At 38.8% G+C, this 27,228-nt stretch overlaps 2 long non-coding RNA genes across 6 annotated transcripts in view; one reads left to right on the forward strand and one right to left on the reverse strand.

Annotated features, from left to right (window-relative positions):
• The window catches only part of LOC119042703 (uncharacterized), a 221,064-nt gene that overhangs the window by 154,803 nt on the left and 39,033 nt on the right, over nucleotides 1-27,228 (forward strand). For 4 of the 5 annotated variants that reach the window (XR_008392497.1, XR_008392500.1, XR_008392499.1 and 1 more), the window contains 3 exons: nucleotides 494-639; nucleotides 1,142-1,227; nucleotides 16,537-16,947. This is a non-coding gene — a long non-coding RNA (uncharacterized LOC119042703). Of the gene's footprint in view, nucleotides 1-493; nucleotides 640-1,141; nucleotides 1,228-16,536; nucleotides 16,948-27,228 lie in introns of those variants that run through there. The other variant, XR_008392498.1, reaches the window with a different exon arrangement.
• LOC119042702 (uncharacterized) lies at nucleotides 9,676-11,593 on the reverse strand. Its single transcript, XR_005081272.2, has 2 exons — nucleotides 11,528-11,593; nucleotides 9,676-9,887 (listed from the first exon to the last, which is right to left on the reverse strand). It is a non-coding gene; the product is annotated as an uncharacterized LOC119042702 (long non-coding RNA).

A 27,228-nucleotide genomic window follows, 5' to 3' on the forward strand; every position in this document is an offset into this window, starting at 1 on the left:
ATTATATTATCAACCCTAAAGATTTTACTTTATAATTGAACCTAAGATACTCATTTAACATTTGCAAAATAGTTTGGAATCACTGGGTGAAAGGGACAATTATTAATGATATGAGTTTCTTCAAAGACCATTGTGTTGCTAAGGATATGTTGCTCAGTGAAATCAAATAAAAAAATTAATGCCAGAATTTTACCTGCCCATAACTAGATGTGAGTTTGCAAAATTCAGAGTACCTTTCATACTGATTGATTTCTCCTTCCAGCATATGTGTATGAATATGGTTGAGAGTTTTTTATTTTTCTCTAAGCTATAACGTATTCTGTACAACTATATAGTGCTGTTGGCTGGAAATGAAAACTACAGGTATAAGTCATATCATTAACCCTGAGGAGCAAAACTTTAGAAAGACTGCTCTCCTTGAAGGTTGTTTTCCTTCTGATTGTTTATTCTGTAAAAATTTTCCTTTTTTTCAAATGTTCTGTTTATTCTACAGCAGCCAATGAAAATGAAAGCAAATTACCCTTGGAAGGAGGTACACAAGTTGTTTACAGCTCTGTGCAACTGAGCTCCAGGCACATCCGCTGAAAGGCAAGAAGAGGCCTGGCTGCCAAGGTGCTGATGGGAGCAGAGCTGGACCCGGTGAGCCCAGCCCCAGCAAAGTCTGTTGGGCTTTAGTGACAGGAAGTCACATGTGGTGTCATTTTCAGCTGCTGAGAGAGACAGATGCACCCAGATCAATATCACTGTCCAGTATCAAAGACTTATTGTTATCTCACAGGGCGTTTTTAAACAAGGAGAACAACACAGCTCTTTTATTCCATTGAAACCAGCAGGAGCCTCCAGGGTCTTTTGCCTTCTCCTAGTCAAAGAAGTGAATAAAGACTTAGCAGGTGATGGGGATTCTTATTTTTTGGAAACCTCCTTCAGCTAAAATATATTACTCATTTTGATCTAATTATATTACTTGTTAGCATCAGTGTAGACAGTCTGTAAATGAACCAATAACGGCAATAACCCTTCTGACCTTTCTTGATGTTAAAGGAGTGTGAGGGTTTTGTTTTGTTTTGTTTTTTGCACTATTGAATCCCACCTGTAGCATTTGTGTACAACTTCAAAATGTTCATGAACTTTTTTTTCTCAGGATGGACCATATCACTACTTTCAGTGTTGGGAAGAAGAATGAAAAACAATGCTCTTTCTTTCAGAAGCTACCTGAAACAAAGCCAGGTAAAGAACTGAGGTAATATACTCTGAAATAAAAAGAGAGATTGGTTTTGCTTTTCTTTTTGCATCAACAGGATATCTGGCCTAGTTTTCCTCTTCACGTTGCTGGTGAACATGCAGCTAGATGATTCTGACAGGATGCTTTTCCACAGCTTTTGCATTTTTCACCAGGCATATCTACCAGCAGACCACATGGTATTTTGTTGGCACATGTGATAGGAATAAAATATTATTAGAGATTTTCATGATCCTTCCAATGTCATTTTCTACAGGTATTTATTTCCAAAGGTGGTGTGGAAAGAGGTTAGATTGCCACATCCTTAGAAAGCATGAAATTAGAAAAAAAAGTTTATATACACATTTAAAGCTGGAGATCACATGACACCAGGGCAGTAACAGTGGGGGACGTTTGCGAAGGCCCGTATTACTGTTCCTTCTACTGCCCACACTGTAAACCAAAAAGCTGTGGCCATAATGCATCTAGATTCAGAGAATAGACAGCTAGCTGGCACCCAAATAAAAACAAACATGCTTTTTTATGCAACTGGAAACTTTTTGGTCACTCACATTATGTTCCTTAATATGCATCTTTTCATTACCTACCACACTGTTGTTTTGGTGAGAACAAATTCGGAAGGGCAAAACTTCTCAGGAAACGTTCTGAGACCGAGACTCTGTGTGCTCTGATAATGGCTCTCACTGCCTTTCTCCTGGTATCATCACAGAGCACAGCATGCTCATTATCATAATGTTTCCATTTTCTTGCCGGAAGGATTTTTGGTGAGAGAAAACAAGCCAACAGTTTATTTATTTAATAAGTAATAAAAATACATTCTTTGGGACTGACTTTGAGTAGTTCAAGGCTTCCGAGCTGAACTGGAGAATGGGCGGACATCCAGCACCTGCCGCTGATGTCCCAAAAGCATAAGGCTTCAATGAACAGATATGCCCCAGACATACATTTGGGTGCCCATTAAAATATTTTAAATTCCCCAAATCTGAAGTTTAATTGTTTACATATTCTTGTGTCACATTGTCTGCCCAGTGATTTCTCCTTCAGCGAGCCTTTAAATGTTAATTAATTAGATAATGTGTTCTTGCTGTACCTTTAAGTCCAATTCACAATTGCATCTGGCATACGGTACCAAAGGAATCTGTCCCAAGACACAACTAAAATGCACAGAGCAGCACGGAGGAAACCTGCCCACATGGCCCAGCTCCCCACAGTGAATTACTTCAAGCACAGAGGGAGCACTGTCTAGAAAGGAAAAGTGCCAAATGGGCCACTAATCTCAGGAGAGACTTTACAAAAGGGGAAAACATGTTTTTCATCTTTCATGATTAGCCTTTGTAAATACGTATGGAGTTGTTTTTATTTTGCTTGAAAAAAACATGCTGTTAATAGGTTTATTCACTTACTCATGAAACAAACATAAAGTGAGTGGATGGGGGCTGGAGATCGCTCAGAAGGCTGAGAGCCGGAGGTGAGGAAGCACACTCTGCCTGCCACACACAGAGGCTCTGAGAAAGACAGCTGAGGGGTCAGCTGCATAGTTTTATTTTGACAGACCTGATATAATTAAATGCACAGGTGATGGATGTCCAGATCACCCCTGCAGGATAGGGGAATCATTTCCCTGTTTGCTGGGAGTCCCTCAAATGGAGGGAGCTGCTTGCCCAGATTTTAGCCTTTTCCCATGTAGCCTCTTGTCTTATTCCAATCTGCTGCTATAACAAAAATTTGATAGACAGGCTGTTTAAACAACAAAATTTATTTCTCATACTTCTGGAGACTGAGAGTCTGAGGTCAGGGTACCGGAACGGTAGAGTTCTCGTAGGGACTCTTGTAGGGACCCTCTTCTTGGTTTCAGACTGCTGCCTTCTTGCTCTGTCTTCAAGTGGCAGAAACAGAAGGAGGGAGGACTCCACCTTTATGACCAAAAGCCCAACTCCCAACACCATCACACTGAAGGTTAGGATTTCAACATATGAATTTGGGGGACACAAACATTCAGCTTATTGCATCTCTGTCCAGGACTAATTAATGCAAGCATACAAAAACTCAGCCCCTTGTCTTAATTTCCAGTACCTATCAAGGACCATCCCAGTTCTAAAACATCCTGTAAGATCAGTGAACTGTTGGTTGCAGCTGCATTGCAGTTCAACTTCTGCACAATCCTGTTTCCTGACTCCCTAGTGGGTGCCATTCCCAACTAGTTTCCCAGTATACTTTCTGGACACAAATATGTGTATGAAAGTCAGTTTCCTAGGGCATGACCTATAAGAGAGAAGCAAGGGCAGCCCCCAAAAGCAGTGGGACAGCTGGGAGACACATAGCTCATCCTACATAGAAAACAGAGAGCTTCTGGCACGCAGTAGGGCTGCACCTGTGGAAACCTCCACAGCAGGTAATCTAACCTGGGGTTATGGTAGATGGGAATTCCCAGGCAGATGCATTGTCTTAGGTGTTTTAGAGGTTCCTGGCACTAGTAATTCTAAGAACAAGGTAACCCAGTGTTTCTTGCTGAGGTCTATCGATGTATTAGAGCCGTGGTTTGATCAAGGGTATATTTTGCTTCCAAGAGGGTATTTGACAATATAAGGAGACTTTCTGGTTGTCACAGCTGAGGGAGGAGACTTGCTACTGGCTGACATTTGGTGGGTGGAGTCCAGGTATGCTGCTAAACGCCCTACAGCACAAAGAATAATTGGGCCTCAAATGTCAATAGTGCCAAAATTGAGAAACCCTGCACTAGAGGCAGATAATTAAAGGCTAAGAGTGATTAATTTAGGGCAAATGCGGGAATCAGAGGGCCTCTCTTAAGGACTAAATGTTTGTGGTCCCATCTTCCCTGCTCCCCCTCTCCAAATTAGATGAGACCAGGAGAATGGATCCATGATGGGATTAATGCCTTTATGAGAAAAGAAAGAGACACCAGAGCTCTCTTTCTGCCAAATGGGGACATAGGGAGAAGGTGAACATCTATAAGTCAGGAAGAAGGTTCTTCTCACTAGGAACTGAATCTACCAACACCTTGTTTTTTTACTTCTAGCCTCTAACACTGTGAAAAATAAATGTTTGTTGTTTAAACCACCCAGTCTGTGGTATTTTGTTATAGCAACAAGAGCTCACTAAGCCTTTTTGGCAACATGTAAAGGGATTATCCTCTTCTTTAGCTGGAGGGTAGAAGAAGCTGAGATGGAGAATCAGACAGCATTTTGTTGTTATCAGGGTTGTGAGCCCCTGACAAGTCTGAATTTTCAATTCTAATACATCTGTTATACCATGCTTAGGACTCTGATTTCAAAACAGTAGAATCCTGAAAATTAGGTCAGTGAACTTGAAAATCTTGAATCCCTACACACCCATTAAGCTTTCTGCACTTGCAGAAATGATCTATGCATCCCTGTTAAAGGCTGACACTCTTGTTTTGCTTGAAGATTGTTCAGTGTTCTCTGCCTTGCAGACATGCCCACCAAGTACACTCAGAATCTGCCCTTACCTTTCTTCTAAATCATAGCACAGCCCAGGTCAGGAAGGGCAGCATCTGCTAAGGGAGGGGGCTACACAGTCTGGCTAATATTTTCAACAGAAACCAGGAAATGATATATGTGGATGGATGATACAACAGCACGCTGAACAGGGGAAAGGGAAATCTACTGATATGTATGTGTCTATAGTAGAAGATTTAGCACCCTACCAAGGCTCCAGTGCCAAGGTAGGGAAAATTGCTAAGTCTTTGAGTGCTCTTGGATGCTTGGCAAAAGTGATGGGTGGCACTAAGCTACCTTAAAATGCTAGAAGTTCCATGGTAGATGAAGGGAGTAGGCTCAGAGAATTGGTTATATTGTTTGGGAACCAAGTGTCAGAAATAGTAGTGGCCAGCTTACCACTGTCCCTGGTGACCCCCTGGAAATTGTGTATTCTGTACCTTCAAGCTCTCTCCATGAGTCAGAACACCCTGGACCTCAGAGGGTGCATTTCTACTTGAAGTGGGTCTCATCTAGTTTTAATCCATGACTGCTGCCCAGTCCTGCCCAGTGTGTCACCACGCCAGGATGCCAGGGGAAAGGAATTTCTGTCCGAGTATAGGTAACTGGCCCTGGTTTTCAGTTACAAACACAGTAGAGATTTATATATAGTGTATGTAGGGGCACAAGGAAGAATGGGGTTACTCCAGCCTGGGCTCTCTTTGACCTTACGAATGAGGCAACACATGTGTGACATCATTGAGTCATTAAGAAAAAAGCAGGTCTTTAGTTTTTTTAAATGCCCCAGTACAGACCTGGCATGGGGGTGGAGGCACTGATTGCAGCAGTTCCCCCTTACCCAGAGTCTCACTTTCCACTGTTTCAGCTACCCATAGTAAATCCAAGTTCAAAAATATTAAGTGGAAAATTCCAGAAATAAACAGTTCATAAGTGTTCAATTTTGTGCTGTGTTGAGTAAGTAGCATGATGAAATCTTACACCCTCTCTGCAGGCCCTGGAACGTGAATGATTCCTCTGACCTGCCTCTATCTCCACACTATATACACCCCCTGCTCTTTACTCCCTTAGTAGCCATCTAGGTTATCAGATCAACTGCCAAGGTACCAAGGTACTGCAGTGCTTGTGCTCAGGTATCCCTCATTTAACTAAACAAAGACAGCCAAGCCAAAGGGTAGTGATGCTGGCAGTTTTAATATGCCAAAGAGCAGATGTAAAGTGCATCCTTTAAGTGAAAAGGTACATACGTAGAGGGGAAAAAGTATATATAATGTTTGGTATTACCCATGGTTTCAGGCATCCATTGGGGGGCTTGGAATGTATTCCCCATGGATAAGGGGGAGCTACTAAGTATGTAAACAATATTCCAGATAGGCAAACATCTGAGAAGATAGATATTTAAATTTATGTGTTGCATAATTAAAAATACACAATGAAGGACTATTTTTATCCCTTGTCAAGTGGCAAAAATTTTAAAACTATAATATTCAATACAGATAGGAGTTCTCTGAAGTAGGCTTTTCATCCACTTAGGAGAGTATGATTGGTACAACATTTTAAGGAGTAATTAAGTAAAAATATCCTTTTTTTATTCAATGATTAGTTTTCTGGGAATGCATTCTAAGGTAGTACATCTAATTATGAAAGAAAGACACTTGATGAAGAAACAGTTTAACAGAGTGGTTTATAAGATGAAAAAGAAACATAATACAGAATCTAATAAAACCACATTCATTTATCTGTTCAATAGAATACTGAGTTGGTTGCTTAATGACTATGGAAACTTTATAATAATCTAGAAATATGGGTAGAATAATATTGATATAATATGGTAAATGCTTTAAATGCAATACCAAATCTGAACAACAATACAGTGTACAGAAAATAATTAAAAGTACAAATATTTGCTTAAAATGGGAAATATATCAAAATAGATACTTTTTTCTATAATGAGATACTTTTTTCTGTGATGTTAGAATGTTGGAAAATATTTTATATGCAGACAGTTTAATGTTGTCCTGCACACAAATGACCCAATAAAACACTATTTCTAGAATATTTTTTTCATAAAATATGAGCATAAATAATAAGTATACTACCCCTTGTCTTATATATAATCTATAGTTATGTGCCCTGCACAAAGGTGGTACTTTGATAGCTGACATCCAGCCCAAAGTGAGGGGTTGATTCTGTGTTCACCTCCCCAGTTCGGGGAAGGGATTTTCTAGAGGACTTTGCAAAGGAATTCTGTGGGGGCAACTTTTCCCAAAAGTGCCTGTCTGCCATGGATGAAAGTAAACAAGACATGATCTGGTTGGGGAGGAGAAGTGGCCGATCCCTCAAAGGGGAAGGGCTGTGAGCAGTGGCCAGTTTCTCAGGGGAAAAAGGCCTTGAGCCCCTTCCCACAGGGGCTTTTATTGGGTTGTAATACACAGGAATACAGGGAAGCAAGGATCAAACAGTAGGTAGTCTGAGTCAGAGTCTGTCAGGCAGAGTGTTTTAGAGTTTCCTGCTTGAACCCTTAACATATGAATGAAAGCACTCTTAGCAGAGCAGATTTCACAGGTTTATCAGGAATTCTTTGTGATGCCAGATTTCCCCCCCCCCCCCCGACACCCTCTAGCAAGGCAAGGAGCTGCACCTCTCCCCAACAGGTATTCAGGCTTAAGGGGATTGGAGCCAGGAAGTGCTTCTCCCAGAGGATGTGGGGACTCAGGCTATGTCACATAGCCCAGGGGGCATGGGTCCATTGCTTGCTCTTTGTTGCAGCCCCTCGAGTCCTTCCATTGTGGCCTCCCAAGTGATCATGTCTGGCTTAGGTTGCTTACCCTCTGAGGGGACTTACCTGTCAACAATATATACCATGCTTTGGGGGCAGGGAGAGGAAACTGAGGCAGCATCTGTTACCAGAGACAAGCTTTGTCTCCTGTGGCTTGCATTCTGGAGGTTACTAGCTCATCCTTAGCCACAGGGGATAGTTACAATTTCTGAAACCAAGCAGAGCAGTCCACAACAGAATTCCACAGATAAAGTGATTTGACCCTTAGAGGACTTTAGAGTAGGACAGATCAGCTTCTCCAGAACTTGGGGCTTCAGTAATTTAATTTCTGTAATGTGAGGATGCATACACGAATTTGCATATGGCAGAGGCTAGGCTTTCCAGGTAGTTTTCTCTGTCTCTTCTTTTCCCCCGGCTCCCTAAATGAAGCTGCTGCTTTCATGGAACAGCTCTTGTGAAGGAGCCACAGGGTGAAAACCCTGAGGGCAGGTGCTGGGAAGCTAGTGGTGTGGGTGTCACAGGTGCTGTGACTCACGAAAGCAGGGACAGGAAGATGAAATGGGAAAGAACAGGATGCTCTGATGTGGACACTGTGTATCTGCTGGCTGCCTGGAGCAAGAGTAATGAAGATAATTACATTCAGCGATCACAGAGTACCCTGGAGTACCTTTGGGGACATAGTAACAGGACATTGAGTCATGGTGATAGATGCCTGGCACAGAGTAGGTGTTCCACATGTGTGACATCCCTTCTCCATTCCCTTTCCTCTGAGATGGATATGAAACACTGGTGGGCTATTACGAGCTGGGAGATTGAGGACCACTGTGAATTGATTCAGTTTCACTTGCCTGCTTCCAATTATGCTGAGAGGTAATTTTTTCAGGGAAAAGGATGGGAGAAATGGTGGGGCGAGGATGCCAAAGAGAGATGAAAGTTGTAAACAGCAGTCTCAGGAACTGGGAAAATCTGCTCACCATGGTCAGGAGAAGCTGAAGTGGCAATGAGCTGAGTTTTGTCTGAGTACAGTGAGTGACTCTGCTCATTTTCTCTCATGTCTCTGGATTGACCTTATTTTGAGGGGCATGGGAATAACACAACAGGGAACACTGTGTTGGTTTGTGTCTGTGCAGTGTACTTGTATCTGTTTCTCCTTAATTGCACAGGGGGTTTCTTCTTAGATAGATGACAAAAGGGTTCCTGAGCAGCCTCTGATATGCGGGAGTAGAGTGGAGAGCACAGCCAAATGGGCAGGAGCAGGTACTGTTCACACTCAGGATGCAAACTGGAGACAGAAAGACCATGGGAAAGTGAGACCTTTTCCTCTGGGTTTGCAGAGGAACAGGAAGCCCCAGGAAGTCCTTTAATGGGCTGGCACAGGAGGTATTTCAAGAGCTCTTGTCCTGGGTTTAGGTGCCTAAAAGAGATTGCCTGATAAGGTGGCACAGACAGTCCCCTGCTCAGATCCCCTGCATGAGGGTCCAAAATAAACAAGCTGCAGAAATAATAACAAATGGGAGCTCATCAGAAGAACGGCAAAGCTGGAACCAACAGAGCTAGCTCTGCCTCCCCCATGCATTTCGGGGTGAAGGCCATCAGCTTTGCGTGAATCCCTCCTCTCAGCCGACTCCAATTTGGGAATTCTGAGACTGGTGACCCACATGCTTTGAATGGATTTTTCTATTTTTGTCACTGCTTCTGCTCTCACTGATAGTTTCGAGTATTCTCTACTCTTTTTTACATCTTTTGCTGCTTAGATGAAGACAAAAAGCATAAGACACTGGGCCCTGGCTGTTCAAAATCAGGGCACCAGAGGAATCAGAACAAGAAGGAAACAACATATTTTTGTGGTGTGTTATCTTTTCTCTGCCGGCCTATGCCACTTGGGTATGTCATAGGTAGGGGGTACTTATTTACCATAAATTAGCATTCTGGTGACTTATTATTTCAATGATCTTTAAAAAATTAGCCTGCCTCTTCTCTCACCCTGAAGCATCATCTGTGGAGGTTTTGTATGCAGGGCAAATATACAAGGACACATAGACACACACACACACACACACACACACACACACACACACCATGGAGGCTTTTCTGTCATGACAGAAACTTTTAATATACATTAAAGTTGATTTAAAGAGGAATGTTAACAGTTTAGTATATACAGAAGAAATAGAGAACGGAGACATTATTTGATAAATTTAATCAAGACAGATAATGAGACAAGATCATTTTTCAGTAGGACCAGTGCTTGTTTGGCTGGAATAGCCAAAGCATTACGTCAGGGCTCCACTTCCTTCAGCTGATGCAGCAACCCCTGGGTCAGAACAGCCAGGGCCAGAGGGAATTGTGATGTCATTTTGGTGACCCAAGGGAGTTGCTGTGCATCAGAAGCCATCTAGAAATTAAATGATCAAGGAGACAAAACCAAAATTAGAGGATTCCACCTACAATTTGTCAATTATTTCCCTACCCTCAATACCTAGCATGGTATCTGGCCAAAAGTATGTGCTGAAAATATGTTTCTACACTGAGTGAATAAATAAGTAAACACATTTTTGTATGTTATCTATTTCTTACTTAGTCCCATTTGTGTGTTATAGATGCACATATCTGCACAAGATTTTCTTTTTTTCAATTCATCTTTATATCACTTAGGGCATAGCCAGAAAGACCCTACTATGGTTATATATCTCATCTGGGGTTCTCTTAACACAATATGTACAGAGTTTAAGATGTTGAAGCTATAAGCCCTGGCTGGTGTAGCTCAGTGAGTTGAGCATGGGCCTGCGAACCACACGATCGCGTTTCGATTCCCAGTCAGGGCACATGCCTGGGTTGTGGGCCAGTTCCCAGCAGGGAACTCACAAGAGGCAACCATACATTAATATTTCTCTCCTTCTCTCCTTCCCTTCCCTTCTAAAGATAAATAAAATCTTTTAAAAAGATGTTGAAGCTATATATGATTACACAAGTGAGCAGGTTGTGAAATGGGACCATTTGGAGACCAACTCCTGGGGGATTTATCCCTCTCAGCTCTGGCAATGAAACCGCATAATGAGCAGGAGGTTCACACTGGGGTTCTAAAGAATGGGTCTGTAAAGTTTGAACAGGGGAAGGACCTATCAGAGCATTAAAGAGATTGTCCCAAAATTCCAGAGCTTCAGTTACTGGCTAATAAGTACAGGTACCATGTTAGTTTCCTGGAGATGCTGTAACAAAGTCCCACAGACTAAGTGGCTTAAACAACAGCAATTGATTGCCTCCCAGTTCAAGACTGATGGCCAGAAATTGGAGATCGAGGCATCATAGGGTTGGTTCCTTTTGAGGCTAAGAGGGAGAATCTCTTCCTACCAGCTTCTGGTGGTTTTACTGGTGGTCTTTGGCTTTCCTTGGTTTATTCATTCAACCATTTTATCTCCACCTCCATTGACAACGAGTGATCTCCTTGGGTATGCCTCTGCAATCAAATTTCCTCCTTTTATAAGGATACTTCTCAGTTTGGATTAGGGCCCATCCTAATGCCTTCATCTTATTATTTATATAAATACTATCTCCATAAATAATCTCTTTCTGAGGTTTTGTTAGGACTTCAACATGTCTTTTTTGGGATGACAATTTTACCTATCATAGGTACCAATAAAACTGCTCTGCCAACTAATGCTTTGCCCTAGTAACATGTTCTGTGCCACTTGTTTATTGTGTAGGGGCTTCTAAGGCTCCTGGGTGAATCTTGCTGTGTAATCAGAAAGAGCTTAAAAACAGCATTAAAATTGAATATTTATCCTGATCTCTCATAACCTTACTTTCAGGGGGAGCAGTCATTATCATGCTAACAGTATATAATTGTTAGTAATAAAAGATTTTGTACATAATTAGCTTGTCTGAAAAAGAAACTTGGCAGATATTAAATATTTAATAACTCAAAATAACTACCTATGATACTTGACCATAGAATATATAATCAATCTTGGACTCAGAGTGTACTAATGATATAAAGATTTATAAAGCAAACATGTCTGTCCCTTTAAATCTTACCTGGAGCAAGTGACCTCTGGTCCTTTGCAGGTCAGTGGCATTGAACATCCTGGTCCCCCTAAGCAGATCCTCCATAATAGCTTCCTCAGAGTCTGCTACGTGCAGCCTGTCCATGCATATGATGAAATAAGAAATAGAACTAGTGCTCTTTCAACCAGATGGCAGGTGTGCATGCTGTGTGTAGGAACTTTATCATGATTTTTAGTTTCACTCAGGGCTCTTGAGATTGAGGCAATGTGTTCTGCCAAAAGTTCAATTTCTTCGAAATAATCTTTAAGAAAGTACTTCATGCACTTTCAAATATGACACAAATGGAACTATTGTGCTTTCATTGCCATCATCATTATGATTACTTCTTCCAACACTACTAGTGTTGCCTTCTGTGTTTATGCGTAACCCTGTCCCCAGGTCTGAACTGGCAGACAGCTGTGTAGGCAACATTTTCATTATCAGTCCCAGTGACACTTGCCCCCTGAATTCATGCCCTGTGTAGTTCCTTCCCAGATTGTGGCTTCACTTAGCCAAATCTAATGAACAGTGTGTACAACAGGTGTTCTGCATACCAATTCTAAGGTCAGGTAAAGGGTGTAACTCTGTTGCTGCCTTTCTCTCTCTTTCTCTTCTCAAGTGTTTTCTCTGATGGTTAGAAAGACACACAGGACAAGGAGCAAAGGCAGCCTCCGGCCAACTGGAAGTGAGGAACTAAGGCTCTTAATCCCACAACCTGGAAAATGAACTTATTATGTTAACATGTGAGTAAGCCTAAAAGAGAATCTTCTCAGTAGAGTTTATTACTACAGATCTGGATGACATCCTGACTGCAGCCTTGGAGAGAGCCTGAGACAGATGACCCAGCTAAGGCATGTCCGGGTTCCTGATTCAGAGGAATCATGAGTAATAAATGCTGTTTTAGTTGTGTTAGGGGCTGAATTGTGCGCCTCCATAATTCATATATTAAAGCCCCGGGGCCTAACATGACTGTAATTGGAGATAGAGACTTTAAGGAGATAATTAAGGTAGAAATGAGGTATTAAGGATGGAACCCTAATCTTATAGGACTAGTATGCTTACCAGAAGAGTCACAAAGAATGTGCACACAGAGAAATACCACATAAGAACACAGTGAGAAGGTAGCACACCAAAAAGAGAGGCCTCGGGAGAAAGTAAACCTGCCAAGATCTTAATCTTGAACTTCTAGTCTTCAAAACTGTGAGATAATAAATTCTGTTGTTCGAGCACCCAGTCTGTGACAATCTGTTATGGTAACCCACAGAAAACCAATATAAGCCACTAAGTTTGGGGGTAATTTTTAAGCAGGAATAAATAATTAATACAGTAATTAATAGATTTTGGATTCTAAGTCCCTCTGGGATGGGAATAAGATAGAACAAGACAAAATTTCTGGCATTAAAAATCTCAGTCTACAAAGGAAGACCAACAAGTAAGATAAAATAAAACAGCTCATAAACAGCAAAACAATTATGTTACTGGAGATAATGGTAAAGTGTAATTAGAGATGTGGGTAGTGGGCACTTCATTCTGCCATGGAGGTGGGGTGGGAAGAAATAAGTTTTACCTTTCTAAAGAATGGTGGCTGAAGAGGCACAGAAGGGTAAGTAGAGTTTCTACAAGCTAAGCAGGGCAGAGAGTACAGTTTATGAAGAAGAAACTGCTTTGTGAAGACATGGACATGAGACAATATCACACCTCTTCCCTGCTTGCTCTGTGCCCTCTAATTCCCTTAGCATTGCACAGGCTTTGCCTTATTTGGTTCTCAGAGTGGCCCACTGAAGTTGGTTCTATGATTATCTCTACTTTGTAATTAAAAACATGGAGGCTGAAACAAGTTTCATCAGTTGTCTGAGGTCACATATGTCATTATATAGTTGGCAAGATCTATACTGAGGTCTCCAAGGTGAGAAGAGAAGGTCTCCTTGGAGGATACCAATTTGTAAGAGGATAAAGAAAAATTTCTAGAAAAGAACTGAAAAAGAGAAGTATAAGCAATAAGAGAAAAATGAATAATGTCTGCAGATCCAAAGAAAGAGTCCTTCTAGGTTGGGATAGTGTTTGCTGCCAAAAGTAGTAGAACCATCGGGTGAGTTATTGGCTTTATGGAAGTCTCCAGTGACAAGTTTCAGTGGTTTAATAGAATGAAAACAAGATGTTTGTTCAATGAGTGAGGGGTGTGGAAGTGGAGACCACGACTCCTCCTTCAAGAAATTAGATTGTAAAGTGAAGGAGAAAATAGGGCAAAGGCTAGATTATCTCATGGTAAATTCTGGTGTGCAGACCTTTCCTTACCTTATACCTTCTCCATCAAATGCTAGAAATTTCTTAATTCAGTGAGTTTTGAATGTCCTATATCTACATACTGCTCTCTTTGAACATTTTCTTCCCCTTTAATTCATTCAGAATATCTTTATGAAGAATGCCATTAGTATTTACTGAACTTTTTGTGAGAAAGGTGTTAAAGTTCAACATGAGACAAGAAAAGATATAAATAGTCTGTTTGTCCACAGAGAAGTTATCTCAGAGTGAAAGCTCGTTCCAGCAAGGACCTCCCATCCCCACTCAGTCCACTTAGTCCACTAAGTGTGGAGCAATTGAATCCTTGTGAACTCTCATCCCAAAGATGGGGTTGAATTGGAAAAAGCAGACTTCAGAATTTGTTGAGATTTTTATTTTTGTAAAATCCAGGGTAAAATCTGAGCCAATCTTGGCCCCAGTATTAATTTCCATATTGTGGAGAGCACCTAGGAAGCCAATAAACTTTTTCTAGAATTCTTCAAGCTACCATTATCTTTTTTTTTTAGTTTGCCTTGGCTTAATATCCCACAGGGGTCATGCTTATAAGGGACAATGAATTCTGGAAAGTTGCACATGCATATGCACACACATACAAATTTTTTTGGACAATGGGGCACTGAATCTGTGAATGGAATTATCCCTAAAGCAAGGTCTTAGAAGAGATGAAGCAGCTTAAGGAATAGAGCAGGAAGCATGACTAGGTTTGGATGGGAAGTGAGAGACCAAAGAGATCATGAGAGGAGCAACAAAGGAGATAGGCATGTCTATAGCAGGAGCAGATTATAGTTGACGTCTTGCTTCATCTCTTCTGTGAAAGGACACAAGGATTTAAGTGTTGGATTCAATAGCTAATTTTTCAATCCTATAATGTGGAATTCAGCAAGAATCCTGGAGCAGATTTCACACCTCCTAAATAGAATGTGGCATGGTAAGACTGTGTCAACAATGCAAATGTAGCACAGCCTTGGATAGACATTTTTGCCTGTGGAAATGGGAACTCACCACAATATAATATTGAAGTATTAATGAGAATTTTGTAACTATCAGAAGAGCCAGAAGAGACATGAGGCCTTCTGTATGTAAATTGTGACAGTGAAAAACTAGAAATTCCCTGAGAAAGTTGAGCAGAGTTTGTGTGTACCATCTGATGAAGAGACCTGCAATGGCCTCAGGTTAGCTATGCCTGGACTGCCCACACTAAAGTAGCCTCTAGGCTTGCCACATCACACATGACTGTTATTTCTCTACATAGTGCTTGTCATGAACCAACACTTGTCTCTTAAATCATATTTGTATTTATTGTCTGATGGATTGGCTATTTATTTTGTTGGTATCCATCTCCAAGAAAACATAATCTATTATACATGACAATAAGTCCATTGTGCCTCTCATTCACTGTTGCCTCTCCCATTCCACCAACACTGTCTGAACTGTTTGACACTGGTCTGAGGTAAAATGTGTGAATTTGGCTCTCATCTCCTGCCTATTCCCAAATAGCTTTTCTGCTCCCATGGAAGGGGTAAAGAGATAATAAGGTGAGACATCAAACTTCTAATCACAATTATGCTGTAAATTAGTTTGCTAATTTTAGGTAAGTTCTGTGAGTTGAATTATGCCCCCTCCCCACAAAAACATGTTGAAGTCTTAACCCCCAGTGCTTCTGAGTGTGACCTCAATTGAAAATGGGGTCAAACTGCAGATATAATTAGATAGGATGAGGTCATACTAATCCAATGTGACTGGTCCTTATTAGAAGATGGCTGCATGAAAACAAACACAGAGATGAAAGTAAAGATTGGAGTGAGGCAGCTGTAAGTCAAGGAGTGTCTGAGGCTTCTAGGAGCTGGAAGAGGCAAAGGATTCTCCCACAGCTTTCCGTGGGACCACGGCCCTGATGACACCTTGATTTTGGACTTCTAGCCCCAAGACATGTGAGAAAATAAATTCTTGTTTTAAGTCACCTGGTCTGTGGGACTTTGTTTCAGCATCCCTACAGCACATAAACAAATCTTGTATCTTTTCTGAGCCTTAAATTCTTCATCTCAAAAATGAGAATAACTGTGTTACTTAAAGCAAGTAATAAAAATTAAAATAAGACCTTCATTAAATTAACTAATATACTGCACTTGTTTCATCTTTAAATTTCATGCAATTTGCCTCAATAGATTGATCCTCAGTTTTCTTATCTGTAAAACTAATGCTGGGCACTGACTCTACTCATCTGCATACACCCACACAAAAATACTACTACTCTTACATATTTTATTTCTTTTTGATTGATACCCCAACTACTTCCACCATGGAATTGAGGCAGCTTACCACTGAAACACGGATACCAGTTTTATGCATTGCAAGCACGGTAATACTGTAAAGACAAGACAGTAAAATACATGATAATATATGGTTATGTGGTATACTATGTTCTGAAAGGGTGACAAATTTTTGTGACTCATATATGAAGATGTATCTTTCTAATACTGTGAGATTCAGGTTATTTCATTTATTTATTTCATCAATTTTGTTATTATGTTTTCCTAGCAATTTCTAAGAATGACAAACTGATCATGGTTTAATACAAACTGTGAATCTTGTAGTCTCCTGTGTGTGACTTATAGGGTAATGAATGGCTGGGGCGGGTGCATTTTGAAGACACTCTCAGTTTTTTCTGTCTTCAGGCAGTATTCTGTTTGATTGATCAGTTGCAGGGCACACATCAATTTCTGTGTGATAACACCAGCGGCATGCACAGCTCTGTGTCTATGGGTCTACTCTCTAGCCAGCTCTGTTAAACAAGGAAAGAGAAGGCTGATGATTGAGAATTCTGGCCTGAAAGGTAAGGACAGCCCCCACCTTATTCCCTCTTTTTCTACTTACTCCTTCAAGGCCAACTTGAAATCAATTGTCACTTACCATTTCACATATTTTTTAAAGATTTTATTTATTTATCTTTAGAGGGGAAGGGAAGGAGATAGGGAGAGAAATATCAATGTATGGTTGCCTCTCGTGCGTCCCCTGCTGGGAAATGGCCTGCAACATAGGCATGTGCCCTGACTGGGAATTGAACCGTGATACTCTGGTTCACAGGCCCGCACTTAAACCACTGAGCTACACCAGCCAGGGCCATTTCACATATATTTTTTTGCTTTACTGTTCAACTAATTAACCAAATGCTACTTTATATTGGCAAATGCTACTTTATTGGCATACCTTAGAGTTGATACATCCCTTTCATTTTGAAGTAATTATCTGTGTGTGTGTATGGTTGATGATTTCATGAAGAGAGATACCTGACTTCTTCCACACCTATCTCTCAGGAAGTGGAAAATCTGACCTTGAAAACTCATATCTTACTTTGTATACTCTTTCCATAATACTAGGACCTGCAAACAGATGTTTTGCATTTTCCTTAGGACATATCATAGTGTTTAATACAGCAGACACTCCATACACATTTTGCACTACTGATCAGGGTTGAAAATAGTTTGGAGCAAGAATGCAAAGCAGAGATATCTTATATGCTCATTACCTTCAGAAGACAACCAACCCTGCAGAGTATTAAGTGGAAAATTCACCTCGCTGAATCAACTTTTCGTAACTAGGTGTTTTAGAAACATGCCAAGTGCTTTCAGGTTAATGTGAGAAAACAGAAGGAAACCCAAGGAAACAGTGGGTTTTTCTGTTATGAAGAAAGAATGCTGAGTTATGGACTTAGGTGGCAAAAGTGAGAATGATAAAATTTCCCTGAGGACAGAGGAGCAAGACATTATGGATGGTGGCAGAGTTCTTCTCCAAGTTTTAGCAAGTCGTGCTAAAACTTGCGAGACATGTGATTGGATTATTTCTAACATTTTCTCCAAAAGCAACAGGTCTTAATAGCCTGTTAACAATTGGCTACTAAAAGGAATGCACAGATTAAAAATAAAAAGGCAGAGGATACTGTTATCTGCCTTCATGTGGAATCGTCTTTGATTTCTGCTTTCTATCTCGAACTCCTTTACTTTATTTCCAGTGTTAATCTTAATGGACCATTTCAAGTATGTCTTTCTTTACTCTCTTAAGGGAAGTACTAGACATGTTTTCACATTTTAGACTGTGAGTGGGATTGATTAACCTTGCTAATCAATCAGTCCTTGGATCTACGGTTCTTGGGGCAAACATGGATGCCAGCCTATCCCTATAGTATCAGTCCTATCCTTACCACTTTGTGTGAAATATTAACTTAATGAAACTGAGCAGAAGTAGGGGAAAGGGGTCAGGTAAGCTAAATATTGAAACAGAAATCAGGGACAAGTATCTGACAGCATAGGGGATATTTTATGATGAATGTGAAACTTCAAATCCTTCTGTCATTACAGAATGTCAAAATTGTTTTTCTTTCTGGGAGTGTGTCTATATGTCATGTGGAAGGGCCTATGTCTCTATGTGATGAACATGTAAGAACTAAATACCAACTCTCATATTTACTTTTCATATGTACATTCAACTAGTTCATTTCAACTGGATAAAAACCAGGCACCTGGGATATGAAAATATAAACACTGTGGAGTCTGTACCTTAAGTAATATATTGCCCTTTGGACATGACATTAGTTATTTTCTTTAGTAGTTCAGGTTAGATGTGTAAATAAAAATAATTCTGATGAATCTGGGTCATATTTATTATGTAGAAAGCAAGATCTAGAATATTTACTAGAAGTATACTAGAATTTTGTGGCCAGGTAAGTAGTTTGGGTTGTAGTAAATGGCAAGACAGCCTATAATAAAAAGTGAATAAAAAAACCAGTGACCTCTTATAATAATGAAGAATTATATAAAGTAGAAATGTAAGAAGGATTATGGAAGTAATTGAATTTTTCTTTTTAGTTTTCTTGACACCTCTGTGTTATATGGTCATTGCAGTGTTCTTCATTTATCTGCCTCTAAGTAGACAGAGGGATCTGGATATACCTAAATATGGTAGTGGTATATGTGTGTGTATATATATATATATATATATATATATATATATATATACACACACACACACACAACCTATCCATTCTCAGGTAGTGAGAGAGAGAGTCATATTTCATAGCTCTAATACAATCAGAGGCTACAAAATGTAATCAAGGGCTACCATATTTCATGTTTGTGAGGCCATTACTTTGAAATATTGTTTTTTTAAGCACAAGTAAAGACCAGTACTTACATTGAATTTTAAACTATACTATTGAAATAGTTTAAAGAACTCAGATGAATTTTTTATTTAGCTGACATAATTGGATATCTTAGCTTTAAAACTGAAAAAATCCAAATAACAGATGAAGAACAAAGTTGTCAATTGTGTATTTTTTCTATTTCTTCAAATAGAAGATGGCTAGTAAATGGCAAATGCATAGTGCCAAGTCAAAAAAAGATAAATATTCCAGTTACAATTATTGCCTTAATATATTTTTTACAAATTGTTTTTAAAGCCAAAATGTCAGAGAATGATACTAGACTTCATGCAAGGTATTAAAGGTCATTAAAATTGCTCAACACCCTGTATCATGTTCATGTTGCAGCAGAATTTTTCAATTTAAGACCTATAGACCTTGTCTTTAAAATGGAGAATATAGAAATGGGTTCTATAATCAAGTAATTTGGGGAAATATTATATATTATTTCTTATTTGCCTTTTGGAAAGTCACTAGATATATTTCCAAGTTAAGGACTGGTGATTCCTACAGTAAAGAGATCTTAAAAATGGAATCATTGCAATTAGGCAACCATCATACAAAGAGCAAAGACTCTACATACATCTCTTTGTTCTCCGTCTTGAACTGGTACACAGATTACTGAATGACATTGTAAAAGGAAACAGTCTTACATATTTCCAGAAAATGATACCTATGTTAGCATCTCAAGTAAAAGTATTTATTTGACATGTATTGAAGCAACTACATCAGCATACACCATACAGAAGACCTAAAATTGCTTTTCAAACAATCTTTTTGGTTTATAATAAAATCCAGAATATCTAGGTATCATGTTCCCATGATACATGATTTGGCACTCTTAAAAATTGGATTAATTTACCCTGTTGTGATATTATGTCAGATGAAAAACCAATGGCATTTTACCATGGGACATAGGAATACACAGTGGTACACTTCTCTTTCCTCTCTACTTTATCAGAGACCCCACGGATCACAGGGAAAAAGTAGTAGGTTACACCAGGTGCTTCAAGTTGAGCTGATGGCTCATGTACACTCATGACTCCTTAAAGGAGAGTGAAAAAGAAAGAAAGTGTGGGAGAAGATATAAAACACTCACATTTTATGTTCCTTGATTTCATGAATAGTATTGGGTAATAGTTTTGGGGGTTGGATTGTGATCCCCTAAAAGACATGTTCAAATCCTAACAGTTAGTACCTACAAATGTAGCCTTATTTAGAAATCAGGTTAGAGGAGGTCATTAGAGTGAGCCTTAATTCAATGACTGCTGCCCGTACAGAAAAAGAAAATGCCACATGAAGACAGATACATGCAGGGAGAACACTATGTGACATTAGGAGGCAGAGATTAGGGGGGCAGCTGTAAGAAACACCACCAAAGAGTTCTGGCAAGAATCAGAAGTTAGGAGAGAAAGCACAGCCCTGTAGACACCTTGATATTGGGTTCCAGAACTGTGAGGAAATAAATTTCTATTGTTTTAAGCCACTCCGTTTGCCATGCTTTGTTGTAGCAGCCCTGGAAAGCACACACAAATACCTAGTGGTTATTTATTTATTTATTTATTTATTTATTTATTTATTTTACTCTTTTAGGCATGTTGCTGTGTATGCCGTTTACATCTTTATTTCTTACACTGCTCTGGCACTGTACAGATAACAGAATGTTTTGATGGTCTTGGAGCAACAGTATGTGCATCAGCTGGGAAACTGCCAGAAACTGAAGTTCTCAGGCCCACCTCAGACCTAGTGAATCAGAAACTCTGACAGTGGGCCTAGCTGTTTGAGCTTAATAAGACATCTAGAAAATGTTGATGCATAGTCAAGTGTGAGCACTGATGACCTCAGTGTCCCAGTAGGGTTGGAGGAGAGAGATTTGGATGTAATTTTTTCTTGGTCAAAAGCCCACATTTCACTTGAAAAATTGGGTACACACACACTCACACACAACCATACCCTCACACACTCATATGCAACCACACACATACTCACACATAATCATGTGAGCATACTTTAAGAAATAAAGACAGGAAACATTTAGAAAGAATAAGAGGCAAGCCTTGGAGCGTTCCTTTTCTCATCGCAAACAGCAGAAAGTCTGAGTGAAGCTCCATAGTTTCTATTATGTCTTGGAGGGAGGAAGGGTCAGGCACTCCTTTATTGCTTCAAAAGAGTCTGTAATGATAACTACTGTTTCTACTTTCAATACATGTCAAGGTCAAAGGTGAGGTGGCAAAAGCCAAGCAGTCTCTTCATCTGGGGAGAAGAATGTTACATTCATTTAAAATAATTTATTTGCGTTGTTGTTCTCTCTTTAAAAATCTTTATTTTTTAACATATTGATTTCATTTTGCTGAATATAAGTTTTTATTCAGGATATTTTCATCTGCCACAGTATGAAATATTTAGTGATCCTCAGTCCAACAAGGCATTTGTGAGAAAAACAGGTCTCATTTTCTAAGAACTTAACAACAAGGCCAAACAGGCCATCTCAGTTATGACTTGAGAACTGACTTTATAGGCAAGAGCACAGTTTGTGACTCGAGCTCTTTTTTTCTTCTTTAATGGTCTTTAGCTCATAGTCAGTAGCTGATACATTAGACTTTGATATAATACTGATAATAATATAATAATTATATTAGAAAAGCCAATTCTCTGCCTTGTGAAAAGAAAGTGTAATGGCTCATATGTTTTCCACTCAGATGTGTGGGAGCTTCCAGAGACCCAAGAAAACCCCAAGTTTATCTGATGTATAGGTTACCTCTGCTTTGGTGTATCTGTAGTTCAGAAGTGAGCATTTAAATACACTTGAACTGGATGCTTTCTAAGGTTTTTCTTAGTCTTTAATGCTTTATAATTCTGTTCCCGTAATTAGGGGACTTTGAGAAACTGGCAGTTCTGTTTTCTTAGCTTTTGGCTTTGCTAATGTCTTCTCTAGCCAACCTTCATTTAAGAATGATTTAGTATTAGGAAGGATTTAGTTGTAAGTGTTACAAGAAAGATATGTTTTTGTAGAGCTCGTCTTTGACAATGCATTCACCCAAAGGATATAATCCATTTGACCCCAAAGTTGAATCAAAACTGGGCCTCTTTCCCTCCCACCTCAGTACTGTCTTCAGAGACTTCGATGTGCTTTCCAGGAGTAAGTCCCTGGAAGTGCAGAGAAAAACTGCCTTTAAATAGCTGCTGATCTTTGTATCATTAATTTCCTGCTCTGAAAACTGAAATGCCTTGTAATTATCCAGCTGTAGGAACACATAAGACGATACTAAATTTTGCTTAAGTACAGCCCATTGTGAAAACAGAAGCCAAAATATATAATTAGGTTGGCATTAGCATTCAATAGCTGTGCGATCTGGGAGTGGCACAATGGCTGGGCCACTTGTGAAGGGCAGGCCGTCTGAGTAATGCAGCAGAAACACTTATCTAAATAGTATGCCCCTCGTGCTCCTGTCACAGTGCCAGCATATTAGTCCCATTCCCATTCTGCAAATACAGTACAATTTCACTCTGCAGCCCCTGCCAAAAGAAACAGCCTTCCCTGTCTTAGGGAGTGAAGTCTGAACACATAAGTGAAAGTGAAAAGTAATTAGATTATAGTGTTTCAGGCTGAACCTGCTGTAGGAAAATAGTGCATCTTGCCCATTTGCATGAATAAACATCCCACTATTCTTCCCAGATGATGTTCACAGGGCAAGGGTCATGATTCTCCATTATGAATTCCAAGAGAACCGTTTAGAAAAGGAAAGAAAAGTGGCTGCTCTGACCTATCACCTGCCTATAATTGTGATTAACAGTCACTGGTGATTTCGTGACAAGTATATTGTTTATTTCCAGCAATGATTTTTAAAAATCTGCCATGTGGCTATGTCAGGCCAATTTAGATACTACAGAAAGAGGAAAATAAACATTTCTGCTTAGAAGTTGCTTAAAGTTTAGAACTTATATTTAAGAAACAAAATGTAGTTGTCTGTTAGAGGGCTATCTAGTATTTAAGCTCCTCTGACCTATAAAACAGAGGGTATTAGCCATGGTAGCTTGAGAAAAAATTCTAATTACTATTAATGAGATTCATTATAATATTGAGTCTCCCAGCAATGAATTTTAAATGTCCCTAGTCAGTTTTTCTATCAACAAGACACAGAAAAAACACCTGCCCCAGGGTGCATATGGAGTTACAATCTTCTTAGCTGATATGGATAATCTATTTATTTTTGTACTTGTCATGTTGGTAGATGAAGGATCAATCCTTCCCTCAAGGCAATTTCTCCACTAAAAGTTAAAAGCTGGGGTGTTTGTATGGTATATTTCAAAAATCATATATTAAAAGTAACTGAAAGAAATGAAACTCTAATTGCTTTCTACTTTTTCTTGTTTGGATTAACAAAAATTACCCTCATTGTTTCTTGTTATCAGATGGTGGGAACCCTATGCTAGTGCACTACAGAAACGTCAAGTCTTTGGTGAAAAACATAATTCCAGTTCTTAATTTGAGACTTAATACAATCTTCCTAGGAGTTAATCCTCAAAAAGTGACATCCAACAGAAATACAACATTAGCTACATGTGCAACTTTAAATTTTCTAGTAGGCACATTATAGAAATTAAAATAAATATGTGACATTAGCTTTAATAATATGTTTTATTAAAGCTAATGGATCTGAAATATTAATATATCAACATATAATAAGCAGAACAATTGCAAATGACCTATTTTATAATACTCTCCCTTTTTGTATTCCTCACTTTGCTATTTTAAATTGTTTAATTTCCACATGCAATATAAATAAAAAGTAAGAAATCTTTTGTCTCTACAGGTAGAAAATTTAAACTGTTTTACACCTAACTGAAACCTTTAGCCAGATTAAATATTTCTAAAGAGTTGAAACCATTGTGACTAGTGAAATTCATCAATTCATTTACTTAAGTCTTACCCTTTGAAGAAAATGTTTTTATTTTAGCAATGATGCATCATCCAAACTTTAGAAAAGTAAAGCTTAATTAAAAGCTGTAAGATGTTTATCCTATTCTAGAGAAGCATAATTGCAAACAAAATTTTATCTAGAGAAGCATAATTGCAAAACATCTTTTTTTAATCATCGCCTTCTAGTCTCTCAAAGGAGAATCAGATGAAAGTATTTCCCCAGGACCAGTGTTAACCATTGTGGAAGCTACTAGCCACATCAGTCTGTCAAGCTCTTGAAATGTGGGTGGGGAAATGCTGTAAGTGCACTTCCAGGGACGGAACCATATGTGTTGGGCTGAGATGCCCAATAGTTAACAACTTCAATAGTGCTAGTCTACATCAATGGATCAGCTCATGAGAACATAAACTAACAAAAAATATTAGTTGAGATCATAAAAGCAAAGTTTCGAAGTTGGATCATACATCTCCACCACCCACTACTTCCCACAGCCCCACACAGACTCTTGATCCTGCTCTGTTACTCTTGAATTAGATACAGATGTCTAGTGTCCTGCAATCCAAGGGTAGTGCCTACTCTCAAAGTTGTAGGGCGGACCCTACTACCTTCTTTCTTATTCATTTGCTAAATTAAGTATTTCATAGAAATTTGTTAAATTTTATTAGGCCAGCTATCATGTGCTTTCATTATGGAGGTGCTAGGGAAAATCAGGAATCTCTTGGAATTTTTCAAGCATGTGAGACATTATCCACGGTCCCTGATTGTAAGGAAGAACACCTACCCAGCCCCTTTCATTTGATTTCCTAGAAGGAACTCAGCCAAATTTTGATCCCAGGTATTCTAACTTTTGGTCAAGAGCTCTCTTTCTATGCCATCGTATTCTCTGACTGTGATCTAGTGGTAACTGTGAATAAACAAATCTGTATTGACTTTTATGTGTAGTACATTTTAAAAAATTTGTAGCTATTTCTTTATAGGCCTTTAGACATTCTCTGGCTTGATATTAAACACCTCATGTTAACAAATATTTGGGTGGTTATTCTTGTTTGCAAAGATCTTTAGAGAAGCAATAATATATGCTTAGTATTTAAGCAATCTTGAAGTTTAAATAAGTACTTGTTTCTAGAGAGGTCTTATGACCTATGGGGAATATGAAAATATGAGGAATAATAAGTTTTCATATACCTGGTTGTGTCCAGGTATCAATGACAGAATTGAGACTGAATCAGGTCGTAGCTCAAGAGAAAGCTATTTGCTGCACAGTCCCTTCTCACTATGGATGCAATATTTACTCATTCAAGGTTTAATGTATATTTGTAAATATATGTATTTACTGGTTTCTAGTGATTCTTTTTAACCTTGAAATTTCTGCCTGTTGTTGAGGGAAGCCCTAATGGGTCACATAGGCTTGATTGAAATAACCTCTCTACCAAATACAACACATTTTTCTTTTTCCTGAATAACTTCCAAGTTCAATTCCTGTGGCATATTATTTCCAGACTCTCTATACTCCATCAATTTCAAATGGTTGCACTTTGTAGAACCATTGCTACTTTTGGCCTTTGCATCTGCTTTTCTTACTGCCTAAGAGATACTCTTCAGACCCTCTGTCCATGAACATTTTGATCATTCCTCCAGACAGAGCTCAACATAGTTTCCTCATCTCCTCTTCTCTGAAAGCCTCACTCCTCCCCAAGGTACTATTATTCTCCCTTTTCTGTACTACACCAACATGTTGGATATTAGTGGGGTTTATTGTTGTTATGTAACATCCCTTAAATTTTGTTTTTGGCTTAGTTATTCTGAGAATAGATGTTTGTTTGAAAGGTCATCAATACACACGCACTAGCAGTGGCAGATGAAATGACATTTAAACACATTAGGCTTAGCTCTAGAAGTGTGTGCTTTACCATTTCTTGGGTAAATTAAAAAGATTCTCTTTTATCACAAATACTTCTATAGATGGACATTTGCATGTAGTTCTGAATATTTCTCTCTTTTTCACTTTCTTAGGTTTTTCTTCATTCATTTTCACATTAGAATTCCTAGGATGTACTCTGATTCTCCCATTCTCAGGGCACCATGTAGTCACATAGATTATTAATTTAACAGAAATTTATCTAATAACCTGTTGTGCACTAGACACTGATTTTATACCTAGTAAGGAATTAGAATCTTATTAATAATTATTCTAAAGTATTTTTCCAAGTCGATTACACTACACCAGCAATGACGAAGTGAAAACAATTAAGAACAGTGATTATATTTCAAACATGTATTATTAAAAAATCTTTAGGAGTTGGAATATGATACCATATATTTATCATTTGATTCTATTAATTTATTTGGAAGTGAAGCATTTCATGTATTTATACACCTCCATCTCCATGTAGCTATTTATCTATCTATGTTTGTTTGAATCAAAGGATCAATTGTAATATTTTGAAGTATTCAGACTTTTCACTATGTCACAAGTGGTAATTTATCAGGAGTATTTAAACTCTAACTTTTTTGGAAAACATCCTGATTTTTTCTTATATATGGTGGGTTTGATTCAAATGACAGGTAGCATTTTTAAAACTTTAACGGTAGAATTAATAAGTACCTATGACTGATAGTTTATTTAGTATTTTTCTTCCCACATGTGTTTCAATGTCCATTTGAGGTCCTACCTTTGCTGCTCTTAAGGAGACACCAGGGTAGCTCTATTAAAGATTTTCAAGCTCTAACAGCAGAAAGAAATGGCATCCACAGATATTCAGGCAGACAAATACTCAGAAATCAAGGCAACTCCAGGAAACATTAACAGCTAACAAATCTATACTTTTCTACAAGTTTATAGTAATTATTAATTAGGTTCAATGTCCTTAAAAATTCCAAATTTACCTGAAACAAATAGTGAAAGCTTTTAGAAGAGTGGACTTGTCAATTTTCTTATTTTTTGTATATTTAATGCTGATATGTGAGACAAATCCTATCATGATATGTTTGATCACAATATTTGCTGATTTTTAAATTGGTGTTACATTGCTTCATTATTGATTTGGTAGAGGTTCAATATATTAAAGAATTTTTAGCAAGCTGATATTGTTATCAAATTAATGTTTTAAAATACCCTTCTGGCACAGCAGAAGGCACATCTGGTATCAGGGAAACTGGCACAAACCATGTTTAACTAACAAAAAGGAGAAATGCCAGCAAATAGTATAAAGTAGTAGCAAGAGAGGTGAAGGGAAGGGGGTAGAGTCAGTAAACATATAGTGGTAAAATTAGCA

This window comes from Artibeus jamaicensis, unplaced genomic scaffold (genome assembly GCF_021234435.1).
Source record: "Artibeus jamaicensis isolate MK-2021 breed Jamaican fruit bat unplaced genomic scaffold, CSHL_Jam_final contig_559, whole genome shotgun sequence".
In the NCBI taxonomy this organism is placed as follows: domain Eukaryota; kingdom Metazoa; phylum Chordata; class Mammalia; order Chiroptera; family Phyllostomidae; genus Artibeus; species Artibeus jamaicensis.